General features: G+C 41.9%; 1 protein-coding gene and 1 long non-coding RNA gene across 13 annotated transcripts in view; both read left to right on the top strand.

The window, feature by feature from the left end:
• Nucleotides 1–20,186, top strand: part of RORA (RAR related orphan receptor A) — a 396,157-nt gene that overhangs the window by 347,456 nt on the left and 28,515 nt on the right. The window lies entirely within an intron of this gene.
• Nucleotides 11,900–18,444, top strand: LOC147650728 (uncharacterized). Its single transcript, XR_015275885.1, has 2 exons — nt 11,900–14,055; nt 14,148–18,444. It is a non-coding gene; the product is annotated as an uncharacterized LOC147650728 (long non-coding RNA).

The raw sequence follows: 20,186 nt of genomic DNA, 5'->3' as shown, positions 1-20,186 counted from the left end.
TGTCGCAGTAGTTCCAAGTACTTTGTTCATTTGAATTAAAGATCCCACCCAAATGTTTTTAGACATTATTTATTAACAGTAACTGGTTTTAGTGTCAAGAGAGGGTAAATTAAGTTGGTTACACAATTTATCAGATGCTGCTGAATGTTGTGGCTGTTATTAGTCATTAAGTAAGCAACAGTTAGTCTGGCAATTTATTAAATCTCAGGACATTGGATGCAGGAATCTCTCCATATTTTCTTTATGAAGTGGAAGAGAACCTCAGAGTAACATTAGCAATATGCAGATGTGTATAAATTTTTCCTTCTCTTTTTCCTCATTTCTCTCCTACTGGCTGCTTTAAACAAATCTTCGTTTAGGTTTTTTCAATGAAAACATTTTTTTTTCCTGTAGAGAATCTGCCAGAAAAAGTAAATTGACATGTCACGGAATGGCTTTGTGATTTGCTGGGTGTTTTTTTCCTTGTTTTAAGCAGATGCAAAAGGTGTGTTTTGATGCTGTTACACTGTGATGGATGAAAAAACTGCACTGACTTTTATCCAGGAGAGGGAAGCGAGTTGTTTTCTTTCAGGGGCTGTAGATCAATTGATGTCTTACAGAAGTAATACCATGAAAGTGGGAAAGAATTCCTCTTTGATACTCAAGTCTTTCTATTTCAGTTGGTACAGTAATGGGCTTTTGAATTAAAGGTTTGTTAAAGCTTGTATCTATTTCAGAGTATTGACAGCCGAAGCAGACTCACTGAGCCAAAATTTATATGTTTATCCAAGCCTGTTAAAATCAGAATTTATGTTGACTGTACTAATGTGTAAGCTTTAATACCACTTTTATATAGAAGCCTGCTATTTGAATTTTCAGTGAAGTAAATTTCTTTACAACATGCCTTTGAGTTATGGTTTATAACTGGATTCATATAAATAAATGCTTTCAGCTGAATGCTGTTGAACTAATTCCATTTTGAAGTCGTTTATTATATTTAGCTCACTGAAAAAAAAGGAGGGGGAAGACATCAACTAACCCTATATAGAAGTGATGACAGAATTGTTTTGCGAAGGAGCTTTGGGCCTCTCAAACTATGAAGAGTGAGTGGTTTGTTGGGTTGGTTGGTGTTTCAGTCAAAGAAGTGAAGAGAGGCTAGACAGTGCATCGCTATACTGCAAAGACATTTCATTTTCAACAGACATTAATACAGTTAATGCTTTTTGCTTTTATCACATTAAGGTCTTTGCAATAAAATCTGGCTAGGCAGTGACCTCGCTTGTTTGTGCAGGAAAAAAACCTTGTTTCTTCATCGTAAATCCATTAGCTCTTGTTGGATTCGTAAATTTTCAAGGTAAATTTCTTCTGATGTATTTTCAGTTGAAAAAGTAGTTTGTTGCAGTCAGCTGAAGGTAAGAAAGCTTACAGCTTTGAGTTTTTATAGTATGTGTGTGTGTAAAGTGCAAAACTTGAGATAGAGTGCTAATCAGTCATCAAAAGTGTAATCAAGATGCAACCAAAACAAAAACCAAAATTTTAGTGCAGTTTGTGTGAGCCTGCTCATTACACTTTATTAATAAGATTTATGTTTCCAGGAGTTAGAGGACATAATTAACATGAGCGTTGCTCGTTGCAGTTTCCCAAAGACAGATTGGGAAATCAATAGTGTATATATATTTCTAGGTTGGAGCGTGGCACTTATGCCATTTCCATCTTTGTCCTTCCCTTTTGGCTATTCCATTTAGGTGGACACAAGAATTTTCCTGTTTGGGATTCGAACTGCCCTGGGATCATATGGTCTGGATGCAGAACTGTCATCTTGCTGAAGTGCTGTGTAATTGCCTATCCTCGTTCCTTTGCTGTCTAGTTTCTCTTTTCTTTCATTTCATTTCTTTCATTTTTTCTCCTTCTTGTTAATGTTCATGTCTAATTCACTTTCTTATGTTCTTCTTTCACTCTCTTTTGAAAGCAAGCTGCCAGTGCCTTATTTAATCTCTTTATCAGTGTGCTGAGGGATAACAACACAACTGTGTATTTTAGGCCCTTTGTAACCAGCTGGTTCAGATCAGGGTGAAGGAGTGAAAGACAGAGCCCTGTGGGACACCTCTGTGCTGTGCTCTTTTAACGCTGCACTCTTGGCTCTTCCAGAGACCTTGGGTCCTTTGGTAGCCTTCTGGAATAGTTCCAAGAACACCAGAGGGTCGTGACAACTGGAAGAAACTGTCTCTCCATCTAGACTTTTAATTGTTTTTTTCTTCTACCAAAATTCATATCTGGTCTTTCGAAGCTATGCTTCCTGCCCACCACCACCAAAACACTTGACTTGATTAGCGCCTTGTGGCACTGTGCCAGGGACACCCCTAGATGATCACTGGCACCCTCAGGAAACTTAAATTGGTTTTGTTTGTTGTTTTACTTGAGGAGAAACTGATGCCCTTGGATTTGCTGTGTTGGAGGAAAGAGATGTGGAATTACCCTGCCAAGCTGCTGCAGTATCTGAAACATTTAATTGTTCATCATGAGCTCCCTAAACGTACGTGAAGTGTTCTAGTTACCAGCATGATTAACCAGAAATCAGCCACGGGCTCGATTTTAGGAAAGTCTCAATGAAAGCTCTGCTGTGCTTGTCGACTGCCCAGTAAATTTGAGTTTGTTAAAATGAACTAGCATGAAGCAAGAAAGCTGTCTGGACTTACTTTTTAAGTCTTTTTGCAAAACACAGTGGACATCAGTTAAATCACCTATGAGGCACACAGAACCAGAATTACAGTGGAGTGAGCTGGTCAACAGTTCTGGAACTAAATAGTAGGAAGCAAGGAAAATGCAAAAGATGATACAGTTTTGTACTTCCATTAAAGATTGTTCGAATGGGCACCCTCTTTTTGTCTGCATTTTTACATAAAATATTTTATGTATGAGGTCCTCATCCAAAACTGTGGTTCCTCTACTGAAGCAACAGTGAACAAGCTTCTTCCACTGTCCTTCCTGCTAACTTTATCTTCAAGAGGAGAACCCAGTGCTGGCATGTTTGCTAATGCTGATAGCCAGGAGACTTTATTTGTGGTTTATCAGGTGGCTTAGAACAGTGGTCGCAAAACTCATGGCACCCCTATCATTAAAAAATGAAATTATTACATCTAAGACAGTCCAGTGAATCAAATGATTTTTCATTAAATCATTGCAGTTTCTTGACAAACTGCTGACTTATGATAACATGTGTTTTCCATTCGTCCATAATTTGTATTGGAAAATGCTTTCCTTTTTGAATTGCATACTTGATAGTGTGTTTCCATCTTCTGCCCCACCTCTCTGATTTTGTCCAGCTCTGGCTTTTGGAAACAGATAGACATAGCTGATTTTCAGTTATCATTTGAAAATATTCCTGGTGATTTTAATCATGGATATAGCCTGTATATATATTGTGATTGTATCTATCTAACGTGCAGCTTATCTGGTTTTTCAAACAATGGAATCTCCAGACTCAATTCAGAAACTACCTGTGGGTAATACCAGGGAAAGCCTGTTCTTCAAACTAATCATTCCTTTGTACTTCCTTTGTTTCTCTTTCTAGAAGACCTTCACGTAGAGCTTTGCCATGGACTATTTGAGTTAACTGCTTTTATACTGACATCTTGCTTCAGTTGAATGTGGAGATAATGCTTCTCTCTGTTGTCTTTGAAACCTCAAAGTACCCCCAATAAACTAAAATCCAAATAGAAACACTAAAATATATTTGTCAAAAATCTTACAGCTTTCTATATCTCTGTGTATTCTTACTTCTTTCTTATTTTGTGCTTTTTTTTAAATTAAATACTCAAGGGGTGGCGATGCTGTGGAGTAGAACAGTAACACATAAATATTAATTGTGGTAGAAATAGTGTCTAGAATCTCATTCTTGTTGTACTTGAAAATAATACTCAATTGTATTGACTGTGCTGGAACAAAGACAAGACCTAAGGGATGTGCATTTATTTGGCTGCAACTTTATTAACACATTTGGGAACAGTGCCTGGCAATAAATCACACGGAGTGAGTCACTGCCTATTCCTTGATTGTTCCTACCTCTCTGGAGAGCTGCTGCCAGCCCTCCCCTCCCAGCCTGCCTCCCTGGACTGCAGGGCCACCACAGGGTTTGTGTGTTGGGCTGAGGGGAGGGTCGTTCTCCCAGCACCAGAGGGTGCAAGCCACAACTGCTTTTTCCCAGCTTTCTCAAAGAACCACTGCTGGCCTGGCTTGGCTCTTTTTCCCTCTCTGGCAAGGTGAAAAACTGTGGGAATGTATTTAAGACGGGTACCACCTAGGAGTGGCAAGGCCTGTACCTTCCCACTGCTCTTGCTGAGTAACGCCTAATTTCGGAGGATCTCTGGCATAGATAGGGGCTGGTAATCCTTTGTTTGCATGGGCTCAAACTGCTCTCTTCAGTTTGGGAAAGGCCTTAAATTTTAGGGGCAGAGATGAAAATTGCAGCCTAATTGATAATGCATGTTTTTCAACCCCTCACTCAGGCAGCCACACACTTAATAGGTGTGTCTGCCCTGTTACTCTGGATTGTGAATACAGTTTCTGCCTGGCTCTTTCCTGCTGTCTCCACTAATGTAAAGTTATGCTGGTCAAAAATTTCCTGTCATTAAGCTCAGTGAGACTAGTGCAAAATAGCTGAATGGGGTAAATACTATTGTTGCCTCACTGGAGGGAATTCAGAGCTTCTAAATGCTACTTTGGTGCCCTACTAGTGAATATTTCCAAAATAGATGTTTTAGTTTAGTTTGATTTTGCAGTGGCAAGTATAGTTTGTTAAGGCAAGGAGCACTTCTCCCTACCATGACATTAAAAAGTGATTCCAAAAAGTTGAAAGTTGCAATATTGTAATGGCTATATTTCTTCTGGTGGCCCTTCTGTTCTTTTCTGTGTAAAGATGCTAAACTTCCCTTGATGGGACTGAGGTACAGGCAGGCTGGAACACTCTCCTGAAGCCTGGAGCTGGCCACATTCCAGCTGTAGGACTGTGGGAAGCCACAAGGGAAGCCCTGGTTGTGTTTCAGCTCCAAGTTGTCCATTCTGGGCCAGAGGTGTGAAGAGACAGGCCCTTCCCCTTATGTAATACTGCACAATGTGGAGTTGAGTCTGTGTTTTAGAAAAGTGGTGGTGTTGATTAGGTAGTTGGTCATGAAATCATAGGCAATTTACTTTTAAATAAACTTAATGACAATATTTGAGCATGCTGATTTTGAATTGCAACAGAGCTTTTGATGGATTAATTACATCATTTGTAAGCAAACACCAGACAAACAAAAATGAAATTCACCTGAGTTTTGACTGAGAAACTAAAAAAATTAGTTTGTTATCTCTGTTCTGAGGATTGTCATCATCTGGTCTTAGTTCTCAGGTATTTGCCTTACAGAGGGACAGTCAGGTTGTTACACTGGAAGTGAAGCAAGTGAATTCACTGCAACAGTGACAAATCCATTTTCCAGTCCTGGATTATGGTCTTAAAATCAAGGCAGTAATTGTTACTTAGTTCCTGTAATCAGTAAGCTCGTATATCTCAAAGAAAACTAGAAGTATTTGCTGTGTGGGCTAGGAGATAAGTCATGACAGAAATTCAGCTGTTGTTTGAAAGTATATTTCAGCTCCTACTTTAGCTCCTGAAAACTGTAATTGCAGACTTAGTAAAAACTCACTCTTGTTTGTCTTTCAATATTGACTGTTTGACATTTTTTAAATGACCTGATTTTAAAAGGTTTTAGGCTTCTAGGTTGAGTAAATTGCGTGATAGTGAAGGCTGTAAATCTGTCAAGTTATATCCTGTACCATTTGAAGAAAACGAAAGAAGCAGCTTGCATTTGTGGTTTAGTCCCATCTCACTTTGCCCTCTTCAGTCAGTGTAGGCAGAACAAGGATTAGTAACACTTGGTCCGCTTTCTGGTGTGTTTCTGGTCATCCTAGAATGAAAGCTGTATTTTATTTAATTTGTTTTGTATTCAAGTTTTGTGCTTAGGTATTGTACTGGTTTATGAATACTAGAAAATAAAGTTATTTGCAGACTTTGTTCTAAGCACAAGCAAGGCACTTGACACTGTATAAACAGAACAATACATTATCTGCCTTGTTGAGCTTACATCTGGAAATGTAGGATAATCAATGTGGCATTTGTAGAACTGTCTTTACGTTCTCCAGCAACTTTTAAATGGATATTTGTGAAATATAGAGCTTCCACCATTGAAATCTTTGTTCCAAATGTAAATGTTTTCTAAACATTTTAGAATTTCTCCGGTGAAAGTTTGTCAAGATGGCACATACAAATTGTGCTGAAAAGTGGTGATGGCATTTCATTCCGAGTACAACTAAATGTAGGAGATGCCCTACATTGTATGAAATCCCTATGCTGTGTTACTAAGAAGTATAGAGTCTTAACCACCCCCCCCACTTTGTGGAATTGAGAAAACTTGGTTTTCTGGAACTGTATGCAGATTATATCATCACTTCTGGAATGCATTTTTTCCCTGGGCCAGGGCTGCCAGACAGAGCTCTCTGACAATCTCTTTATCTGTAGGGTTGTCTATAATGTTAATTAGTGAACTCTTTGAAAAACCAGCTTCTATGAGTTAATGTATGCATAAAACATCACTGAGAGATGTGTTTTACCTGTTTCATAAGTAGGGGACTGAAGCATAGCTTAAGGCATGTGGCTTGGGCCACACAAGAAGCCTGTGTCGTAGCCAGGAATCAAGAGATTCACATTTCATTGCCTAACCACACAAATCCAAAAAATAAATAGTTGAAGAAAAGCAGATGCAACACTGAGCATTTGAGTCTTGGGTACAATTTACAGGATGCTTATCTCTGCCCATACCACCAGAAGAATTGTCTTTGGGAGGCCAGTAATGCTATCACATTCATACAACTGCTGAATGGCCTGGGTTGGACAGCACTTTAAAACCAACTCACTCCCAGCACCTGCCCTGGGCAGGGACCCCTTCCACTGTCCCAGGCTGCTCAGAGCCCCATCCAGCCTGGCCTTGGACACTTCCAGGGATGGGGCAGCCACAGCTGCTCTGGGCAACCTGTGCCAGGGCCTCCCCACCCTCACAGGGAACAATTCCTTCTGAATATCAGATCTAACTTTCTTCTTTCAGTTTGAAGCCATTTCCCTTTGTGCTATCACCTTGTTCCCTTGTCCAAAGTCACTCTGCAGTTCTCCTGTAGCCCCTTTAGGCACTGGAAGGTGTTCTAAGGTCTCCCTGAAGCCTTCTCTTGTCCAGGCTGAACAGCCCCAGCTCTCTCAGCCTGTCTCCATAGCAGAGCTGTTCCATCCCTCACAGCATCTCCGTGGCCTCCTGGCCTTGCTCCAGCAGGTACTTAATGCCAGAGGCTCCAAGCTGGACTGCTCTGCACAGCTTGGTGCCACTGGCAGACTTGCTGAGGGTGCACTCAGCACTGTATGTGCCCAAGAAAATTCCCACTGGTTGGAGTGCAAGGTGCCAGGCTGGCTGCAGACATTGCAGTCTGCCTTGTATTTTGGTAGTGCAGGATTTTCACTTTTCTATTGATGCTTTTTTTAACTCACTGGTACAACTTTGTAATATTTGTTATTTATGGCTGATGCCCTCACCCAAAGGACTAAGGGAACAGAATTTGAGTGTTAACTCTTTCCAAGGATTTTTAGAATATCAGCCCAATGCCGCAAAATCTTAAGGCAGGAGCAAAAATCCTGAGGCTGGTATTTCAATTTAAAGCTATCTCTGGGAATTCTTACTTTCCTTAGGTTTGTGTTTGGTTTTGAATATGTGCTTCTAATCTAGCAAGGACATAATGAGTTCTTGAGACATAATAAGCTCAGTAAGACTTGAAACACTGTTTACCACTTGAAGTATTTACAGAGCTTCTATTCCTATTCATGTGTCCAAGCACAATATGGTATTTAATAGATCCTCACAGATAGGAAGCCTCTAATCCTAATGTTCTACAGTTATGAACTGAATTACAGAAAGGATGTGCCCAGCTTTGTGAAGCCATTTAATCATTTAACTCGTGGTGTGTTCAGCAAGTTCTACACATTTTACAGGAGATCAGAGTGTGCTTAAGTCTGGGATGGTTCTGTGGCTCACACACGCAATCCTTGTTAAAACACAGGGACTTGAAGTCACATTGTACCAATCCTGTAGTAGCAATCCTGAGCTAGCCTGAAAGGAAGAAATGTTTCCCATATGCTGCTGAAGGAAGGCAGGAAAATTCAGGCTAGATGGAAAGGACAGGTTGTAACTGTGAGGGAAACAAGCTGTTGGAGCAACTTCTTTTAGAATCAGGATGTGTTTTCTATCACTTGATGGCTCTGTGTGCATAATTATAGCACTTAAAAAAGAAGTACCTTCTAGTATCACTGGTCTGTAGCGCATCATACAAAACCTGCTGAGTGAAATTCCATCATCTCTATCACAAAAGGTGAATTTGATCATAATGTTATCTACTACCCTCATGTTTCTGTTTATGTAAATTTTCCTTGAACTGATTCCATTATGCTAATGCTGGAAGCAATGTGTTCACAGAATTCCTTCAGTCCTAATCCTGTGATATTTTGTATCATGCAGTTTTATCTCTTCTTGTCAGAAATTTTGGAATTGGGAATATGAGGAAGGAGAATGGGATACAGTCTATCCCTAAATGTTGTACAGCTAAATTAGCACACCGGCACAGTGCAATTATTTTTGCACATATGGAAGACGCCTCCCTGTAAATTCTTTGTGACATAAGGTTTCTGACTAAAATTAGGTCATGGCTATTTAATTGTTTAGGTGTCCACCCACGAGGGAGCTACAGAGAGCTCTTTCAATTCCTTGCAATCAAGTAAGTAGCAGTTACTCTCATTTATCCTCTAAGGAAATAGTCAACCAAAAATAATATGTTGATTCCTTAGCCCCTCCCTGTCACTAATCACTCAGCTCTTGTAGCTGCAGACTGACTTGGCCTTCAGCACTGGAGTGTCCAAGTGCCTCAGTCGTTAATTTTCAACTTACGACACTTTGGTGATGTAAGAAAGCGTTGTCCTCATTTCACAGCTGGGGAATTGACACATCAAATAAGTGACTTGCTTCAAGATTCACAGCAATACTGGCCATAGAAACCAATGACTTACTCATAGACTATTCTGTTTCTTGGAAAACCAGCCCTGTGTTCCTTGTCCTTCTGCCTGCTACCCCAGATCTCTTCGGACCAATTTAGCAGGCCAAGAGTTTAGGCCTGTGTGTATTTTAGTCTCCCATAAGCTGGCATTGCCAAACAAATGCACCCCTCCCTTGTGTGAGCACAAGCAGCATCTCTGCTGTCACGTGGGGAATTATGTCAGGAAACTGATTCAGGTTAAAGTTAATCCCCCAAGAACAGTTTCAACCTGAGTCGTTCCTCATTTGGCTCACGCAGTGAAGCTGTAGAGGCACCGCTGAAGGGGAGAGAGGGAGGGAAAGCGAGGCCAGCTCTGCTCAGTGACTGGAGGTTTCTGCTGGCTAAAATGCTTGTGGAGATAGTGGGGTCAAGTTCATGAAAACCTTAACCAAAATAAGTTCTAATTTCTTCTTCTCTGGAGTGCACATCACATGCTTTGAGTTTTCCCCATGTTTGCAGAGGCGACCCAAAGTGCAGGGACAAACGTGTCCAGGGCACAGAGGAGATTTATGGATCAGTCTTTACTTTGGGGATATTTTACATCTTCCCTGCATGGCAAGTTTTCTTTGTGTGTGGCTGCTATCACTAAAAATGCTTGATTCTGTATAACCTTTTTCTGTTTGAAATGAAACTATCTCTGAGTAGTTGCAAATGCAACCAGGAAAGAAGCACAGTTACCAGGATAAGTACATTGAGTACATTTGTAGAGGGAATAAAGTGCTGTAAGTGTGGAGCTTAATGCCTCATCTCACCGTGCATCACGCTGACCTGGGTGATCCCACGTTGCTTTGCCTTTCTGCCCTGAGTGGTTCCATAGAAAAACAGACCAATTGGAATTGTGTGTGTGATTTTGGTCTTTAGGTGGAGCCTGTCTGCCGTGACATCGCACATGAGTCAGACACATGGGGAGAACCCTCCTATTTTGCTGATCCCTCTCTCAAAGGAGGTGTTTAGAGGGCTTCCTAGTTGCTGTGCTGAGGTGAACATCCAGCTTTGAAAACAAAGTACCAAATGCTACTTCTTCATTTGAAGGACTGCAGTATAGGAGAACCTGTAACTGTGGAATGATGCCCTCTTCCTGACAACATCAGAAATCCACAAAAAGTTATGCAGGCCCTTGGCATGCTAATAACTTGTTTGTTGATGAGTAAGGCAGGAAGAAGGGTGCCAGTGACATCTAAAAGGAGACTGAAAGGAATTTGCATACTTAAAAAATTGCTGCAGAAGAGAGCAAAACATCTTTTAATGACTGTTGTTAATATCTTTAACCTTTTCACTTGAACTGCCCCATGACCCCTGAAAATCTTTTTTGCCATCTTTGTTGCTGAACCCTGTTCCCCAACTTTTCTGCTTTTTTTGTTTTGTGGCTGAAGTGCGAGTCCTGGCTGAAGAGAGTGAGAGGATGTTGCAGATGGTCCTCTGCCATAAAGTCCTGTTGTAAAAAAACTGTGGCCTGTGTCAGCCCCTGTTCCAGCCACCTCAGAAGCCTCAAAAGAAATGTGTGTGGGATTGTTGTATTTGGGTTTTTTTTGGTTTTTTTTGTTCAAAAGTTCAAGATTTGGGTATGAATCTGTTTGATTTTCCTCCTCAGCTGAACACAAATCATAACATTTAGAGCGCAGGCACTTTGTGTAGCAGAAACCTAACAAAAACCAGATTTTAACATAGTCACTAGTTCCTTTGAAGAAGGCATTATTAGCAATTATGATCTAGACTAGACATTGGTAAGAACTTACCAAATAATTATAGGGTTCCTAAAGGAGGATAGTATGAGTAATTGCAGGTTTAAAATGTTATTATGAGGAGTAGTTTATACCGAAACTTCATCCTGCTCTTTGAAACCAGAATCGGTAACTCTCATCGTGCCACAGCAAATGCTCTGCCTTCTCCACAGAAGAATGTAGACTTGCCTTACTGAACAGCAAATGTTCTGTGGTACATTATTTAAGTTAGCATATAATAGAAACCTAATTGCCCACTTGGGCCCACAGCTTTAGCTGGTGGAGATCAATGTGCTTCCACTGAAGTCAGTGTAGCAATGTTGATTTTCACCCTTGAGGATCTGGCTCAGCAGCTTGTTTCTATTCCAGGCATTGTTAAAGGAGATAGTGTTTAGAATATTAAACCATGGCATTGTCAGAGATAGTCAACTCAATTTATGTGCAAGTGAAGAGAAATAAAGCGGTAAAACCATTATTTTTATCTGAAGATTTCAATTTACATTGTCGATTATTCATATTGACTGATCTGCTACAACAGGGAAATCATGAGCGTGGGGTCATCTTGTTGTGGTTTTAATTTCTTACGTCTGTAGTTATCTAATCCTCTCAGTGTGAGCAAGCATGATTAGTATTTATTTCTATTCTGTGTGCCAGTGCCCTGGGCCAGGTTCTGTGCTAAATCCAAAGTGACTCTCCTACTTAATTGGCATTAACTTGTGCTGCAGTAATATAAATAAAAACTTGTACTTTCTGTGTGAAGCACTCACAATCTCCCCCCATGTTTAGGCTTGTGATAAATCTGTATTTTTTACTCAGTTTGGAACTTCTTCTAGCAGTGTATTCCAAATATACTTAGGGAAGCACAGATTTGGAAATACACTGGCTGCTTGTTAACCACTGAGGCACTACAAGGAGCATTGCTACAGCTGTACCCCTGGTTAAGAAATTGTTACAGTAAGAACAATACCTGTCTCTCTCTGGAGAGTCAAGTACCAAAGTGAACAGTAATTCTTCACTTTGTCAAATGGTTTTCACAATCATTTGGGATGCTTGCTTAAAGAAGCTTACTTTATTTCATGAGTGCTCCATTCAGGGACAGGGAAACTTTAGGGCTGAGCTGAGACAAGAATTCTTTGTGGAGTTCGTTTCCCCTCCTTTCACTTCCATTTTTCTTGGAAGACCTCTGGCTGCTCCCCCACTTATCTCTGCTTCCATTTGTCCCCTGGGAGCTTTGGATAATCAAAGGTAGGCTGCAAGCACTCTTCACAGAGTAGGATGGGGGGAATTCTAGTTAAATGGTTTGGGTCTTTACCAAGGACAGTACAGTAACTGACTGAGTGAGCCTTTTGAAATAGTTGCGTTAAAACTCCAGCAAAATTTGGAGTCGCTTGGTGTTTGTTGCTGCATGTTTTCTGATGTGTGCAGAACACAGGTATAGGAAGAAACATCAGCAAGAATGATGGGCAAAGACTGTCTTGAAAGGGTTGAGAGATTGTGTTCATCATTGGTAAGTTACTGTATGGCTTCATTCAGCTCTGGTTACAGGGTGGTTTTCTTGTCCTAACAAAGGTGAAGCTTAGCTCATGTACTGATTTGGGTTGTCTTTGGATGAAACAATTGCAGTAATACAGGTGCTGTTTCTATTATTTTCTTCAAACTTTTATCAAGCCTCCTTTTTGGTGGGGGGAGTACAAATGAACACTCACTAATTGCCAGCTTCTACCTTTTTGAGTGATTTGGCCTTTCGAACATAGTATTGGCCATGTGAAACATGTTGGATTTTTCATTTTAATCTGTTAAAAGCACATAGCAACACTTGAATCAACAATCTTAAATCTTACTCTGTGTTCTCCTGTTCATATTTGTATTTTGCCCAGTTCTGTGGGTCATAGGATTGTGTTCCTTATTGAACACAACAACAACAGTTCCTTATTGAACTGTCAGACTTGTTTGAAAATGGTATCAGTGTTTCCTGTTTGGTGGAATTTTTATTTTTGGTGGCCATTTTGCAATTTTGTGATTTTTATAAACAAATGTACTAAGGCATTCATGTAGGTGTTGATGGTAAGTTACATCAAGCTCCTTTATTTTCAGTAGTGGGTTTTCCAGGGGTTTTTTGGGCTTTTTTTCCCCCTGGAAAACATGTAATGCATGTGGCCAGAGACTTGCATAACACAAGCTGTCTTGGGTTGAGGTAAGGAAACCATCTTCGAGCTAGATATCTGAGACCAGCATTGTGTTATCTCCATTGCAAAGATAACAAACATTAAAATTCTAGAGTCTGGTGGCCAAATGGCACAGCACCAAACAGGATAGGTTTTCTTTTCCTCAAGTGGTAAATCGTGTTAGATAATTCATGATGCAAACTGCTGTTATTTCAAGAGTACGTGAGTCTCTGATGGCAGAGCAGATTTTCGTACCTCTCTAGGTTAGATGAAAAGCTGAAAAAACTTTGAGAACTGCAGAATATGGCAGTGGCTTTGCTGCAGTAGATCAGCTGATACTTCCCTGCTTGTATCACTTTACTCCCCAGTGTGGTCGGAGTGGTGCAGCTCTTACGTGCTCTGCTATTTGCCTTTTTGTGAGGAGAAAGCGGGATTGCAAAGATAATGAGTGAAGGCAGTGGAGCATTCATGGCAATAATTTCTAAGAGCTGGAGATAAATAAGCAGGCAAAGTTGACGACTTATCTGGGTGGGGGTATTAGCATTTTGAATACCCTCTGCACAGATGCAGTTATCACTTAATTGCCTTTACACTAGAAAAGCACTTTGTAGCTGTAAAGAAGAAACTTCTGCACGTAGTCGACAATGTCTCTCTTCTGCTGGTCCCAAACACTCGGGCTGCTCTACTCCTGCTCCCTTGTAGCACCAGGCCCAGTCCCTGCCCTCAGCGTGAAGTCGCAGCATCTGGTCCTGGGTCTGTGCAATTCCCACCCTGTGGTGGAGCCGGACCCTGCCTCAGCGTCCCTTCCTGTGGGTGTTGAGGCCAGCGGAGGGTTCTGCACTCGGGGCTTTCGCGATGTGCCCCGAGCGGGGCCGTGAGGGCCGGCTGCTCCCCGAGCGGGGCCGTGAGGGCCGGCTGCTCCCCGAGCGGGGCCGTGAGGGCCGGCTGCTCCCCGAGCGGGGCTGTTGAGGGCCGGCTGCTCCCCGAGCGGGGCCGTGAGGGCCGGCTGCTCCCCGAGCGGGGCCGTGAGGGTCGGCTGCTCCCCGAGCGGGGCTGTTGAGGGCCGGCTGCTCCCCGAGCGGGGCTGTTGAGGGCCGGCTGCTCCCCGAGCGGGGCTGTTGAGGGCCGGCTGCTCCCCGAGCGGGGCCGTGAGGGCCGGCTGCTCCCCGAGCGGGGCCGTGAGGGCCGGCTGCTCCCCGAGCGGGGCCGTGAGGGCCGGCTGCTCCCCGAGCGGGGCCGTGAGGGCCGGCTCCCCGGAGGCAGCGCCCCTCTGCCCTGCGGCACACAGCGCCGCGCACCCGCCTCCTCCCCGGCCCCTGCTCTGCCGACAGGAGGGAGAAATGGGGCAGGAGAAGACAGTTTGTTCATTTTGTTTGTAACCTGTCAGAAACAAAGAAGGTCGTTTTGAATTTGAAAGGAATTTGGTGGGAAAGCAGTTGAGTGTGTGGTGAGCAGAGAGGCTGCAGTCAGACCCGTCTGTGCCGTGCTTTGCAGAGAGCAGAGGTGATCTCTGGCAGCACCACCGTGCCCGTGTTAACCCAGCAGTGACTTCTCACCGAGTCCTTTAACACACCGAGATGGGTGTTCGGTGTCTGAGCGCCTTCGCTTGCTCATCCTCATTTGCTGAAGATTGTCAGAGCTGCACAGACAACGTCAGCAACGCCCTCAATTCAATGGGGTCTTTTCCTGTGGAATAGTTACTTAGTTTGCTTGTAGCCATTATTTTAAATTTTGCTATCTAAGCATGTTAAGGTTTTACTGGTATTATTTCTTCAACAGCAATATTGGTTACTCCAGGCATTGTTTAAAAGCTTATATTTTTTTGCAATTCTTAAAGAGAGATTTGGCTTAGAGCAAAATCAGTAAGGGTAAAAGAATTAGGAAATCAAACCCTTCCTTTCCCTTTTTGAACCTCTCGGTTTTCCATCCTCAAATAAGTACGTGAAAGGGGTTTAACAACTTTAAATTGGATTTTGGAATGTCAGATGACTCTAATAGCCTTTGTACACAAATAACAACAGAAGAGCTGATTATTGTTTCTGGGCTCTGCCATGCACTTATGTAATCATTAATCTTGGCACTTCTTTATCTGTAGCAGATTAGGAGGCCACTGTCATTCTGAAGACTGCCATTAAGTAGACTTTGTTAGTGTTTAAATATGTGAAGCTTAACTTTAAGCTTCCTTAATGTATGCGGTGGAGGTATCCTGTGCCTTGAATAGAGCTGTTGGAGTAAGTTTCAGTCACATATCTGCTGCCACAGTCTGACCTCAGACGTGGGTTTATGTACAGTGTTTATTAATCAGCCTCTGAAGACACTTTGAAAGCTTTTTAAGCATAAAGCATTAATATATCTGTTTGGAACAGCAAGCAAACTTGCTTTATCTACTACCTTTCAGTTGGTTTAATCATCAAGAGGCAGGAAATTAAATGCTATGAAATGAGAAGGCAGAAAGGGTTTTAATGAAGGTTGTAGCACCTAATCTGATTGTGGCAAAGGAAGAGCTTTTGCTAGAACTTTTTTTTTCCACAAGCTTGTAATTTTCTAAAACGTTTTTGTGGGCAGCTACATCTTTTTCTTTCATGATCCTTGTCATGAAATGAAGATGGTTTTCAAGCACTGAGTATATCATATATAGCCATCATGAGGGTATAAAGAGGCTCAGAAACAGAGCTAAGTCCAGGGAGATAGTGTGAGCATAGTTGGTAAGGGACATCACTATAATGTATGGTTGGAAGAAAATGTTTGGGAATAAAGCTTTTGCTGTGACAGAAATGTTTTTGAAGCTGTTTGATAGACTGATAGTGCATTTATTTTGTTGAAAGACAGAGCCCATAACATTTCTGTCTCCAGTGATAGTATCTTGTATGTTCTCCCTGGTGCAGTTTTTGGGGATGGCTCATAGTGTTTTCTTCCTGTTCCCTTTTCCAGGAGAGCATCTGAGGAATCCTGATCCCACATATATGCTAGTACTGCTCCCTCTGAGGTGGGGCAGGGACTGAATGAGGTGTCTTTCTAGGACAGAAAAGCAAGCATATTTGTTCAGTAGAGATTTGACCTTCTGTCATAAAAAGGCTATGAGCTTTCTCTAATGTCTGTATTTGCTGGTGTCTTAATATGTATCAGGAAACATTTATCAGCTGTTGGTCCACTGCCTGGTTTTGACCTTCAGTAATATTTTCTCTGCAATAGAGGAAACGTGGGTATAATTAATCCGTTTTGTGCTCCCCCCTTCAAAACCTAGAGGAGTGGCCGAGGATGTGGCTTCTTCTAGTGCCCCTCAGTTTTACTCATCCTCTGATGACCTCTGCAGAGGATTCATGAAGGGGAGCTGTGACGAAACCACACACCTACACTGGAAATAATGGTAGTGGAAAACATTTTTGTATTAAAAACAAGTGACCCTGTGCTGTGTCAGGCTAGAAAGATGCAGAATATGGACTTCGGGAGAACCTCTTGTGTGAGGTTTGAGGGAATCTGATTGTGATTTGTTTGCAATAGCCATAAATCCATAAATTGGAGCTGAAGAATTCACGCTCACTGGCTGCTGGGTGATGAATCCAGGAAGGAGGTGTTGGAGTGAGTTAATAAATGAGTGAGTGCAAAAGGCTTTTTACTGTTTAGACTTCTGGAGTTGGTTTTGGTTGTTATTGTTCATCTCTTAGATGAATCATCCGAAAATGAAAATTTAAACTAGACATTTAGAGTGCACCTTTGTGAGAAACTAATGATTCTACTTGGCATACAGCATCAAAGGAAGCCTTTTTAATGACACTGAATTAATGTACAGCCAAAAAGAAAAAGAAAATATCTTAAAAATGCAGATGTAGTCACATCAGAATGATGGAGTTTCTGGTCTGGGTGAAATACTTTTCTTTTTTTTCCCTGCAACTTTTTTTTTTTCCTAGAGTTAAATCTAGGTTTTTAGTGGTTTTTCATCAAAGTGGAGTTCTATTGTAGGGATGTGGTTTCTGCACCAGCCACGTTTGTCTGGCTTTAACTTAATCATGCAGAGTCCCATTTCTCCATGCACAGTGACAGATCCTGCAATTTCTGCAGAGGCCAAACCCTTTATAAAATCCGTGCCGCCCAGCAAAACAGCAGGACAAGGCTGAATCATGGCAAACACTGTGAAAGGACAATTTTTGGGTTCCCACTGCTTTGTCACCTCTTCTGAGTTAGTTCCATATTCCTCTTTCCAAACTGCTGTGCTCTCTCAGAGGAATGAGCTGTTAAACTGGAGCTTAACTCGGCCAAATGGAAAGTACCAAGGAAAGCATTGTGGGCATTGTGGTGGAAAACGCGTGGTGGGGATGGGTTGCTAATCAGAGACAGCCTTCTAAGGACTTGTGTCAGGAACTTTTAATGCTTGCTCTGAAAGCTCGGTGCACGTTTGTGCAAGTGATGAGGCGGCAGTGGTACCTACCCACAGTCAGTCGGTGCTGTAGGATCATTGCAGTTCCCTCAGGTTCTGGGCTGACCACTTTGCTGAAGAGTGTTGTTGAAATTGTAAATAATTTTGACACTGTGTTGCAAATGATTGTTTTTTCTCAGGCCTGTGTGGTTGGTTTGGTTTCATTGTTTCCTTGTTGATTTTTTTTCGATCAGGTACCTGTGGCTGTCGTCAGGCCTGTTTTGGTAGGCAGCCTAATAAGATCACTGAACCAAGGATGCAGTTTTGCAAACGGATAGCATAAGTGTGTGTAGCTTCCTAACAAATCCAGTGATGGAGCTTTCATGTTGTATAAAAGGAGGTCAAAGTCTCTTGATCCGTTGTAAAAGACCTTTCCTTAGTGAACGCTGCTGTAATTCAGGTAGCAGCCATGTGGCAACTCTCCACTTGGAAATAGGGGCCAGAGTGATTGCCTTCCCAGAACTGGTCATCTAGGGCTGCTTGCAGCCTAGGAAATCTAATTCAAGGAAAGGTTCATCAGCTGGGATAGCTGAGTTGTAGCTGACTTGAGCAAGTGCTGCTTAGCGTTAGTGAGTGGCTGATAAGTTTTTCTTTGTTTTCCTATTACAAATGAATAAACAGAAATGCCAGATTTTCCCCTAAGCCAGTTAGTTAGGGAAAAGAAGGTGGGAGGACAGTGTTGGAGTTAACAAATTCCTTCAGTTTTCAGAAGACCAGGTCTAACACTCAAGAGTAGGAAATTATATCAAATGGGGGTTCTGTGCATTAATCTGTGAAGAAAATGTTAGGGTAATTTGAACTTTTCATGGTAAAATGCTGTTTCTTCAAGATTTTCTTTATTTAAGTCAAATATTTATTCGTTTTTTCCAGAGATTTAGGAAGTTGGGCAGAAGTACAAACACATTTAAGCTTTTCAGTACAAATTTATTTTTGAAGGAAAAGGGGGAGAATGAATTTACTGTTGTATAGCTAACTCCAGTAAATAAATGAATCCTGTTCTTCTGCAGATTTCACTCTTGTTTTGCTCTCCATTAGTGGTAGGTGATGAAAGGTCAGCATACAGACACCAGGAAGGAGAGATTGGTGTAGATTTGCTTTTCCCAATGCGAGGGAGCAGTAAGTGGCAAAGACTACAAGAAATCTCAGTGTGATTGAACATTCAAGGCCAGTTTGACTGCCTGGAGGTGCACACACATAGCCCCCAGCTCCATTCTCGGTGTAATTTTTCATTTGACAGACTATGTGCATGGGCTGGTTCGGGCAGCACAGTGGAACAGGTTGGATCACAGTAGAACTGTGATTGTGCCCTGCTGCAGGTGTTTGTCTTGACTCCAGGTTAGTAATCATCTGTAGGAAGAAATTAAGAATGTCAAAACAAGAGTGAACTCTAGAATCCTGTAAAAACAAACATGATGGATTCACACAACCCCTAGCTTGCTGCTCACTGGATAAACACAGTAGCAAATTAGAGCAGCAAAAGTCAGTGCTGGCAGTTCCTGTGGTAATAGTTCACACCTATGTTGCTCCCAAAACTTGTATTTTGTGTCATTTTATCAAGAGAAATGTTTTGTAGGTGTGTCATTAGACCTGTAAGCTTTGTTTTTGAAAGTGAAAAAGGAAAGTAATAGAAGTCAGACCACCAGCACTCCTCTTGTACAGCTCTGCAGCAGCTTCTCTCTCAGCAGTGCAGAACACTTCAGATTCGTGGGGCTGGAGCTCTGCTCACCGGTGCCTGGGATCGTAAGACCAAAACCCAAGATCTGGCAGTAAGTAGCAGTCATCTGAGGTGGCTGTAGGTAGAGATAAAGGATGATTATACAGCTTACATAGACAGAGGAAATGAAACACCAGCTAGCATCCCCATGCTCACAGCAGAGCAGCACTACTGAGATTATAGTCTCTGTAACACCTATTTCTTGACATGCAGTTCAGAGCTTTGATTAAAACTGTACTGTATTTCATTCGAGAATCACATGATTTCAATGTCACTGTGTTTTCTTATGAAAAACTTTTTCTGAATTGCATTATTGAACAAGAATTCCATTTAGTTTGGTGAAATATAATTATACCCCAAGCTGTGTTCATCGTAGCCAGTGTAACTCCTGTTAATTTTCAACCAGAGAAGAGGCAAATGAAATAACTGTTTATTCATAAGTACTTGAGAAAGTGAGAAGCCAAAACATGGCAGAAACAAACTGATGGTTTATGAAATTTGGAAGTCTGTTCTGACCATGTGGAAATCATCAATCTTCAAGGTTTGGTTTCTGTGTGTTGTTACTGTGTCCGTCTGTTGTGCCTGGAGAGGGACAAAAGGGGACCCCCCAGAAGAAATTGTTGCAGTTGTACATCTCTTGGTGTATATTTCTGCCATCTTCATTGTTTGTGTGTAAGTTCATAAAAGTAGTAACAAAGCTGGAGCTTGGGGAACTCGGTAGATTTTGCAGAGTAGGAAGCTGTTAACTGCATACCCCAGATGTACCAAGGGACTGACTGTCCCAAGAACTGCCCATCTGTGCTCTGGACAGCAGAACACCCGTGGATGTGGCAGGCCTGGCTGTTCTGGTTGAGCCCAGGCTTGGACTTCAGTGGTTTGATGTTACAGTTTGGTCTGGGGTGTGGTTTAATAATGTGGCTGGAGTCCCAAGCTGCAGTTGTCTCCACCTGCCATTCCTTCAACAAGAAAAATCAAATAATTTCGCTTTCAGGTGCATTCATTGCCCAGTCAGGAAAGAGAATATTTCTGGATGG

Source organism: Cyanistes caeruleus, chromosome 13 (genome assembly GCF_971803275.1).
Source record: "Cyanistes caeruleus chromosome 13, bCyaCae1.hap1.1, whole genome shotgun sequence".
In the NCBI taxonomy this organism is placed as follows: Eukaryota; Metazoa; Chordata; class Aves; order Passeriformes; family Paridae; genus Cyanistes; species Cyanistes caeruleus.
This window is presented reverse-complemented; position numbering and strand designations above follow the sequence as displayed.